Consider the following 8,706-nt stretch of genomic DNA (forward strand, 5'->3'; position numbering starts at 1 on the left):
TATCTAAATATATATATGTATATATATATAAATAAATAAAATATAAGTAAGTAGATAACATAAAATAAATAAATAATGTAATATAAGTATATATAGTATGAAAGATATAAAAGATGAATCTGAAAGGAAACATGACATATATAATACACCACTATCTTACAATTTTCAATTAACAACTACATAACATCGGATGAAACAACCTTTAATTTTATTTTTTTACATTATAATTTATTTGTAATACTACATTTTTACATGATGAAAATATAAAAAATTAATAACTATAATTATATACTAAATCTTTATACACTTAATTTTACTTCTGTTACCCGCTCCGTCTTTAGAATTTATGGTTTTTTTTTTAACTCAATAAACAAAGAAAATGTTTTCTAGAGCTTCCATCAACCTCTACAAAATAGTTTCGCTTTAAGTGGAACACTTTAGAGCTATCATCAACCTCTAAAGGTTCCCTACAAAGCTAACGACTTTCATCAATTCGAAAGTATTAAATATAAAACAAGAAGAACGACTAAATTAACGAAATAAAAAAATGTTGAGGTGGAGCGTTGTAATTAAGAAATCAGGATTGAAAAGTATTTTCCTGCTTAAGGATTAAATATGTCAATCTATTAATAATGATAATGACAATTACATAAATGTGAAAGAAGTACCACATTTAAGTGTGTTTATTTAAACCTTTAGTCACTTTTCGAGAGAAGAAGACAAGCAGAAATAAATTTAAAACAAAATTTCAAAAGAAATATAAATTAATTGAAGTCATAAACAGAAGTATTATACCAATTGAAAACAAAGGAGTTATATTAAGCTTGAACCAAATCTCCTTTAACTCGCGTATCGTTTATAACTACCAGATAGGATAAACATTTATTTTCTCGCGCATGTCGCGTATATTTTAAGCCTTGGCAGAACATTGAGAATTTTTGCACAAGTTAAAAACCGTAATCCATAATGATTAAGATGATCGAAACGAAACGAAATCAACAACGAAATAACATATCGCAGATAATGAATTTTTTCATTTTGAATATTCTTAATAGTTGAGAGAACTCTGATAGCTAACACTTAATAGTTAAATGCGCAAAACAAAAAATTTATTTAACAAAATTGACGAATATGTTTTTATTTTTAAGTTTAAAATGATTTTTAGGGCCTTACTGTATTCATTCATCGAAAGAAATGAAGCATTTTAAATAAACATCAATGCATCTCAATGAAAATACGCAAATTATTGATGAATATGTCAATTTGGTACCTTACGAATGGAAATACATGCTCAAATACCACCAGTCCCCTCCAAGAACTGACAGCGTGAATCGGAACATGTACGTCATTTTTGAGGAAAAAGAACATGGCTATGATGGCCTTCAGAGTTCAGGTACTTTTAAATTTTTTTATATAAATTTACAAATTTTATAATTTCAGTTGACTAAAAATCCCCCATGTTTCTCTCTATACTGTCTGCATTGTCAAAATTTTGCAATTAGTTAGATCCCGTTAAGTCGACAGCGACAGTACATTCAATCAATCTTTAACACCATTGCCTTTGCAAGCCCACGTCAAGAACCTTCATGTTCTCAATGGTTAGTAAAGTAGAGTGTTGAGAAGATAGTCAAGGGCTCCATATTTTCATATTAGATAAGATGGTCGTCGGTGCGAAGCCGTTTGTTTTGATGCCGAATTTGCCAAATGCACTCCGGTCAAACTCCACTACATAACATAATTTAGAGATGATTCTTGATTGGGCCGCGACGCTAAAAGGTAGGTACAAGAATGTTTGGATAGAACTTTGATCGTGGAGCTTTAACAAAAATAATGGGTGTTGACAAAAATGGGATAATGCATTGCGAATTCTTTTGTTTTCCATTTTTCAAATTTGTACAAAACTAAAATAAGTAATTATGAATTTACAACTTACTTAATTTTTTCCGAACTCTTCTTTTAACTATTCAAATCAATCTGCATATCTAATTTTTTCTTATAACCACTAATGTACGACGAATTTAAGATTTTTAAGATTTTTTTTTTAAATAATTAATGGATGAATTAATAAATTAACATTTTAATATATTTAATTTTGGGGAATAAGTTACATAGACACTAAACGTAAGCAAAAAAACGAAAATTTTGGTAAAAGAGAAAAATACAAAACAAAAATGTCCAATAAGAATATTAATAATTATTATTGTGTCTGTACGGGTAAGTGGCTTTTCACCTGATCACTCAACTCTGGCAAAAGGGGTCTTCGCACCCGTGACATGTCGTAGTTTTGATTTTCTTTTTATCTCTCTCTATGTAATACACAAACTAACCAAGTGAATTCTAAGGCTCATGTAATGGTAGCTCTCTTTGATTTTATTTCCTCCTTTTTCTTTGCCACTGCTTTACTGTAGAAATACCTTTTCGCGCACTACTCTTCATGAGGCTTCTTCCTTATGCGTGGATTTCAAGGGCGGTAGTAGGAGACTACAAAAAAAAAACGCCTGGTACCGGAAGTTAACTCACACATTTTTCTTTTACTTTTTTTTTCTTTTGAAAGTATTTTTATTTAAAAATTTAAGAAGGATATTCACACAATATCATTTCGTTCACAATACATTCACATAATCATCTATTCGGTTATTAATTACAAGTTAAGCTAATGTTACGAAATTTACTTTTCCTCTTTCTGTCACATTTTTTATACCATAAATAGATTTTTACTTAATTGATCATGGGAGATGATGTGCGTACGCGTTAATGCATGAGAAGAAAAAGAAAAATTCTCTCTGCTTTGCAGTTTATTCTGTACTATTCCATTTTTTTATTATTATCTCTGTCCCGTTGTTTTTAAATCTTATGTACTGTTTATGGTACGGCAAACATAACCATCTCAAACTATTTTTGTAGGCCTAATTATTATGGATTCGCAAATCAAAATTGTCCTTGTTGATAATAACAATTGCAATCATAATTTTTATTTTTTTTTATTTACTTCCATCACAAGCACAGACGTTATTTATTTATATAGATGGACAGATTTGTTTCTCGGTTTTAGTTCTCAATAAAATACAAACTACGTATCCCTTTTTTTTATTAATATTTTCTATTCAAAAACCAAGGAGCGACTCCAAGTTTCTTTCATACAAAACATTTGCCATCTTTTTCAGGTTTATTGCTTCTTATTTTAAATATTTAAAATTATAAATTTTTTCTTTTCAGTTCTAACATATCGTTAGGTGATTCATTCAGCTAAAGATTTTATTTTAAAAGCACTACAAAAATACTTCGCGACAGTAAACATTTTTTCTTTCTTTTTAAGTAAAACATAATTAACAAAAACAATTAGGTAGAACAACCGATTTTACAAGTTAGAGAGTTAATTATGTAGAATGCACAGCACATTTTTATTGACTTTCACCTGACAAGACCAAACGTTAACTGATAATCCAAAACTCTCCTTTCACACCTTTCTCCTTTTTTTCTTCTTTTTGCATAGCGGCAAACCGCTATTCGAGCGATCACGCGATCTTGCATAACGGGATCCCGTTATTACCACATTTTCGACAAAAACAGACCGACTGACACCCTACCCTAAGTTTGTTCGCGGACGTTACAATATTTTTCTCTGCTCCTCTTTTATACACTTTCTTATAATCTTTTTTGACATCTTTAATTCATTTAACGCACTAGTAATTTTAAACACATAAAATTTTAATTTTTGGATCATTTTTGGCCTTTTTTCTTTTACCACTCTCATACAATTAATTTATATATCTTTAATTTATTTAACACGATAGTAATTTTAAGTGCAATATAAAGTATTTTTTGGCATGTTCCTTTTTCCTTTTCTTCCAATTTTTTTTATAATATTTTTCGATTTATTTAAGAACTTTTCACTTTGTCTAACTTCTTTGTGCACTTGGTGGCTTTGATTTCTCGCTAAAAACCGTTAGCTGGTTTTTTCCTTTACAAGGTTTATAAAAAAACGTACCATGTGTTGAGAATAGAGAGAAAACAGAGTTGCTTTCAATAAATGGCAACGTTTCGAATAGACATAAGCAAAGAGAATACAAAATTAATCACATGTGCTTAGACTGAATAGTTTCGTATAGTTTACTGTTGAACATTGAAAATTAAGATTTCTGTTAAACAGGAAAAGCTTAGCGATACAATCGCAAAACTTAAAACAGAACTAGAAAGGCGCAATGTTTGAGAAAAGGAGGTCCCTCAGAAAATCGAACAAAAGGATAAAATTAATTCGCAAAATAATTAACTCAAGCTTTAAGCGTCCACCATGAAAAGTTCGAAAAGCGTAATGAAGAGTTTAATTTAAAAATTAAAAAAAAGAACAGGGTTAATAAGTTGCGCTCGGAAAGTAAAGATTTTGGTGAACCTTGCCCGGAACCGCTGACAGACTTTTTTTTTAATTTCCTCTCTCTTATCCTTAGATAGAGTAATATCTCCAAATACGTCTTGGGCATCTATCTTCACAGAGCTATTGTCGGCTCTGCCATTTTCACTCTCAGAATCAAATATGCGTGCTTTTTTTTTTTTCTTCTTCTTGGCTATCTTCAGACCCACTAAGAATAGTTTTGCGCTGAGTCATTCCGCTCGTCTGTTTACGAGTTAAGAGATCGAGATCTAGAATTTTCTTCGGGATGCCCGTTGGCGTTGACCGGTGATCCAATTGGGTGCGACTGTTTGTGGGTCGAGGTCGAAAGGGCTTAGTGACCCAATTGAAGTTCGAAAAAAGTAAAAACGCTGCAATTGCGTGGATGGACGCGCATGTCGGTACGCGCAAAAGGCTATAGAATCCCCAAATAACGAAAATAACGGCGATAACAAATCCTTAGAGCCCGATAAGATTCCGATTCATAATGCTGTATTAATTAAGTGGTTGAAATTGTCTAATTGTACGCAAAGAGTCTGGATTTGGTGCCAGATGAAAATCCGAATTTGGTGCTAGATGAGAAAGAATTGAAACAGCGAGTCTGCCTTTGTCTCTAACTTGTTAAATTGAAAAAGCGACTCCGAATTTGGTGCCAGATCAGAAAAAAAAAAAACAAATTCAAAAAATAAAAACGGACAAATTATATATGCTTCAAAAAAAGTGCCTACGCCGTGCGTAGAGGCAAACGGACAGAGAGGCCGAATTTTGATAATGACATCTGATAACTTGAAAACTATGCAAAATTTTTTCGATTAACGAGAAAAAAGATTTGACCCAATAGAGATTAAGTTTGATGATTCTTCTTTCGTTTTTATTTGTACAAAAATTTCTATTATTTCTATGAATTCATTAATTAGGAATTTTCATTTTGCTGTAAATATGGTTCTGAATTTTTATAAGTGTCGTGTATGTATTCATAAATTAATTTAATTAAATACTGAAATGATTTATTAGTCAGTTAAAGTCATCCATTAAAGGTAGAAAACTTTCGCCATCACCGTATCAAATTAACAAGCAAAACTCATAAATAATAGCTAATAGGAGACGAAGAAAACTAAAGCATTTACCGATCAGATGGCACAATTCAATTAACTTGAAAAATAAAAGAGTTTGTATATAATCGAGGGCATTGTCGACATCATATTCAGTCCAGTTATTGCGTAGTATAGCAGGGCACCATACTTTATGACGAGCTCGAATGGGTCATCGAAATAGGCTTTGCGAAAGTCAAGCTCATTAGCGTTTTTGTGTTCTTCGACTACTAAAAGTTGCGAAAACTCGTAAAAACTCTTCAGTTTTAAAATATAAACTTACAGTTTAACTTACATTAATAATTTCTTCGATTGCTAAAACTTTCTGCTGCTCTATATCATAACCGAAAGTTTCCAATACGTCCGCGTTTAATTGATCTTGATATTCAACAATATTCAGCTCGGCATTAATCGTCTCCAGTTTTAATGCAAGTTCGATTTAGCAGCTGCAAAAGCTGCTAATTTATCCAAAGATAGCATCGACTGAATACGAACTACCAAAGAAAGTTGAACAAAACTATTTCCTCTCCACATAAGTTAATTTTTTGCTCATTTTCTTCCTTTTCAAAAACTCTGCCTCACTTTGTGCAAGTTGAAATAGTATTTTTGAGGCCCTTTCAAAATCACCATTGAAAACTAATTGTATCCAACCAAGCGTTGGATGATCACGCATAAATTGTGATAACGCAGTTTAATTACCTTTAAAGCGTTCAAATGCTTCAAATACAAATCCTTCATCTACAACACTTTTTTACTGTGACATCGGCGGTATCATAGAAGCATAATGCGGATTTCTTGAGTGCTTATGGAAGCAAACATGTCATTGTCATTTTCATCCCAATGATAATTTTTACTTATCCCAGTTTTACACTGATTAGGTGACAATAAAGCTAAAAAATTTTGGATTAATTTAAATATTGTCTCATCGCAGATTTTAAAAACAACTTACTTTCATTTACATTGTACACGTCCTCTTTCTCGATATCGTCGTAATTAGGATCTGAAGCTTTTCTAAAGTAGAATGTACGAAGTTAGAGTTGTTAAAAAAACGATAAAGAGCAACTTAGTTTCTGAGCTGGAATCATATGACTTTTTGAATTTCAAATTTACGATGTGTTCGTCAATTAAAGTGCCATCGAATTCATTACAAACATTGAGAAGATACTTATACTTTCTGCATTGCAACAAGAAAGATGAACATGTACTCATATAGTTCTCAATAGCGGCTTTGAATTTTTCCTCCAAATTTGATTTCGCCTTTTCTTTAAATTTACGGCTATAGCAACGTTTCGGTTTCTGCAGTAATATAAATAAAGGGCTCCGTTCCAAATTTCTTAATTTACTCTCAGGCTATACTATAGGACTGTTAAAAGGCGTTGTAGAAAAGTCCTCAAATATTATGTCTACTGTTGTTTCATTGTTCTTGTCATCACGAGCTCTTTCTGGTGCGTCTTTTACTTCTTTCATCATAACTTCCGCTTTATTGCAACATTTAATTAACTGTGTATCAGTGATACGAAATTCACTTTCATTTGTGGATAACTCAGCAGACTGTGATAATAGTTCATGGCAAGACGTAAGTTTTTGCGAGGCTGCCAAATTGTCAAAATTGGCTATTGACGTTTGTGCATAAGACCGGGAATCCGCTAAGGACATTATTTCATCTTCGTACCGACTCATTTGTGTTTACTTTGCATTCGCTTCTGATCGACAGATTTGTAGGAACTTTGGGAACTTTGATACGATGTTTTCATTCATTTTCAAAATTTAATGAATTGATTTGTAATTCTAAAAGAAAAGGAAACTTATCAATAAGTAAATAAAAGATTTAAAATTATAGAAAAAAAATATTATTTTCTTACTTGACAGTTGAGCAATTGATTCTGACAAATAGACAAATTGAAAGTAGGAGGAAACTAGGTGCCAGGATTTAAACTAAAGAAAACAAATCTCTTTGCTGAGGGGGGCTTCCACCTACCTCCTCTTTCATGAGGAGGGCTTGGGGCCCGTCTACATCTTCCCCCACGCCCTCCGCGTGGCCCATGGCGTCGATAGGGGCCGCGCCTAGCAGAGTTATTGCTACCAGAGGCCTGTTCACGCCGTCGATCTCCTTCAACACATCTTGATATATATCTTTCATTATTTCTTCTTTCTCTTTATTTTTCTGAAAATATATAAAAGTTAATTATCCCATAAAATGAAAAAATTAAAAAATTTTACCTGTCCAGGGAATTACTTTCTTCTTTTCTCTTTTGTCGTCTTCTAAAAATATATATAAAACAAAATTGATAAACTTATATTGACACTATATTAGAAAAAAAATGAAATCTTACCTGTTATTTTAACACTTCTTCTCTTATTGTCTCGTTCAAAATGGATTCTTGCAATATTTTAGCGCTATTTCGAGCACTGTAAAAAGAAAACAGTTTTACTCTTTTGTACTAAAAAAGCAATTTTTAACAATGTAAGTTATCAATATTGTTAAGATCGAATGCGTGCAAAATGTTTTGTTAATGTGGTGAGACGCAAACGCAATACGTGAGTATCACGTCGGGGTCACCAGAATGTTGAGATTACGATTTCCTTGAATGTGTTTGTTAGCGCGTCTGACACCAACCAACAAATGATTAGACGTCCCAACCACGTCGGTCACCAAATGTTAAGTTAGAATGTTTTCTTCCGAATGTATTTATTAGCGAGTCCGACTTGGACACTAAACAAAGAAGGCTAGTAGACCGTCTTATACGGTCTATTTAAACTGGAATGGTCAATACCTTCTTAATTGGCAGAATTTGACAAGACGTTGCAGCAAGTCGTACTAATTTACATAGATTTGGTTCTTCCAGCACTGGAAGAAACCACTAAAAACAGATCAATGCAATATCAAAATAGTACAAAGACAATTTTATTGATAGAAAATGTGACTTATAACTTACAATTCTTATAAACTAATTCAGACTTATTTGCAATAAATAAATGTATGAATTGGTGCACTTGCATTTTTGCATGTGTTTATTCCAGAAATATGAACGACTTGAAGGGTGCCATAAAAAGAGCAACATAAGCAAATTAATGCAAACAACGACGACACACTTCAAGATCTGGATTGCATAATTTTTGATATTATCGTCTATGGTCAGTTATTATAAAGCAGACCAACACAGAACCATGCAAATGCAAGTGCGTGAACAAGTCAATGAATGCACATTCAACCAAACTTGAATGTGC

At 32.2% G+C, this 8,706-nt stretch overlaps 1 long non-coding RNA gene across 1 annotated transcript; it reads right to left on the reverse strand.

Moving 5' to 3' along the window:
• Positions 1–6,557: 6,557 nt before the first annotated feature.
• Positions 6,558–8,060, reverse strand: LOC119641490. The gene is made up of 4 exons (XR_005247840.1): positions 7,812–8,060; positions 7,699–7,740; positions 7,341–7,642; positions 6,558–7,266 (listed from the first exon to the last, which is right to left on the reverse strand). It is a non-coding gene; the product is annotated as an uncharacterized LOC119641490 (long non-coding RNA).
• Between the last annotated feature and the right edge of the window lie 646 nt (positions 8,061–8,706).

The sequence above is a fragment of the Glossina fuscipes genome, unplaced genomic scaffold, assembly GCF_014805625.2.
Source record: "Glossina fuscipes isolate IAEA_lab_2018 unplaced genomic scaffold, Yale_Gfus_2 150, whole genome shotgun sequence".
Classification (NCBI taxonomy): domain Eukaryota; kingdom Metazoa; phylum Arthropoda; class Insecta; order Diptera; family Glossinidae; genus Glossina; species Glossina fuscipes.